Raw genomic sequence first — 1,926 nt, 5'->3', positions numbered from 1 at the left:
CGGAATACAGGAAGAACAACCCACAAACCACAAGAAACTCAAGAAGAAGGAAGACTAAAAGGTAGACATTTCATTCCTTCTTAAAACGGGGAACCAAATACCCACGGAAGGACTTGGAGAGATTAACTATGGAGCAGAGACTGAAGGAAGGACAAGCCAGCCTAAATATAGCTATCTCTTGAGAGGCTCTGACAGTACCTGACTAATACAGATGTAGAGGCTCACAGTTATTCATTGAACTGAGTACACGGTCCCCAATGAAGGAGTTAGAGAAAGGACCTATGGAGCTGAGGGGTTTGCAGCCCCTTAGGATGAACAACAATATGAACTAACTAGTACCCTCAGAGCTCCCAGGGTCTCAACCACCAACCAAAGACTGCACATGGAGGGGTCTGATTGTTCTGGCAGCACGTGTATAGTAGAGGATTGTAAATTCGATCATCAATAGGAGGAGAGGACCTCGGCCCTGTGAAGGTTCTGTGCTCCAGTGTAGGGGAATGCCAGGGCCAATAAGTGGGAGAGGGTGGGGTGGCAGGCATGAGGAGGAGGGAGGCAACAGGGGTTTGTTCTTGTTGTTTTTGTTTGTTTGTTTGTTTGTTTGTTTTTTGGAGGGGAAAGTGGGAAAGGAGAAATTATATGTAAATAAAGAAAATATCTAATAAAAAAATCAGTTCTTCCCAAAATTTATGACCAAATAATTTTTACTGAAATAAAATACTGAGCTTTTACAAACAAGTGTCTTGGGCTGCAAGTTGGTGACCCAGCCCTATAATTTGGGAGGCAACAGAGGCAGAAGGTTCACGAAAAGTTCAAGGGCAGCCTGGTTTACAGAGCGAGTTCCAGAACAACCATGGCTACAAGAGAAATCCAATCTCCAAAATAAAAATAAAAATAAAAAAGTCCCCTTCCCACAAAAAAAAAAAAACCAATCTTAGCTGTAGCTGACCTCCAGTCTCCCACTTCTGCTCACCCTGTTCCACTGCCACCTGCACCAATCGTCTAGTCAAATCTATGCAAAATTTTCCACTCACCTGGACAGCCATAATATCATAAATGGCTAGAATTTCTAAACAGTCCACATTGCGATATAAATTCTGCAGCACCACAGACACCATGAGTTTAGGAATTTTTGTCTGGGAATGCCCTACTTGATGATGTTAGCTGATAAGAAGGTGTAAATATTGAGTATTTCATAGGGAGTCATATTAGCATGTTTAAAAGACCAAGATAATAAGAAATTTTAATGTTTTAAATTGTTATTTAAAATTTCAAAGCCACGTAAGAAAACACACACACACACACACACACACACACACAAACACACACACATTTTTACTACCCAAACATGTAAAGCTTCGGACAGTCAATATGGACACAGCTTGTTTTCTTCCTTTCTTAAAGAAATTATGTTGACTTGGCCACTCCCTAGATTCTTGGTTTGCCAGCTTAGAGAGTCCACCCTCGAGACAGTATGACATATACACTGAGATCATTTCACCCTCTATCATCTTTGGTGAGAAGCCTCATGAAAGGACACTGAGGGTGAATGGTGCAGGCAGCCCATGTGCGCCCACCTCACACATCACTGACTGGCAGGTTGGCGTCGTCTAAGTCCACTGGCTCGCCATTTTCTCCTTGAGGACCGTTTTTACTCTGAGGTCTGAGCAGAGCCTCTTCAGTCACTTTGGAAGCTGGCTTTCTTGGAGAGACACTCTGGACCTTTAAGTTCCCTGGCTTAACCTTGGCAAGAGTCTGGTAAACTCCTTGCTTCTCCATGGCACAGCCTGAGACCAGAGAGTGGCTGCAAGAGGCTGCAGAATGTGAGGCGGTGGCTGCTGCCCCTGCAGGACAGACAGCGCATTTGGGTTCTGAAGGACAGCCAGAATGCTCGCGCTGCATTCACCAGCTCTTTTTTTTTTTTTTAAT

General features: G+C 43.8%; 1 pseudogene; it reads right to left on the bottom strand.

The window, feature by feature from the left end:
* Nucleotides 1-1,575: 1,575 nt before the first annotated feature.
* LOC116100355 overlaps nt 1,576-1,926 on the bottom strand; it is a 3,962-nt pseudogene continuing 3,611 nt past the window's right edge.

Source organism: Mastomys coucha, unplaced genomic scaffold, assembly GCF_008632895.1.
Source record: "Mastomys coucha isolate ucsf_1 unplaced genomic scaffold, UCSF_Mcou_1 pScaffold21, whole genome shotgun sequence".
NCBI lineage: Eukaryota > Metazoa > Chordata > Mammalia > Rodentia > Muridae > Mastomys > Mastomys coucha.
The sequence above is the reverse complement of the archived record's forward strand: the minus strand, read 5'-3'. Positions and strand labels throughout refer to the sequence as shown.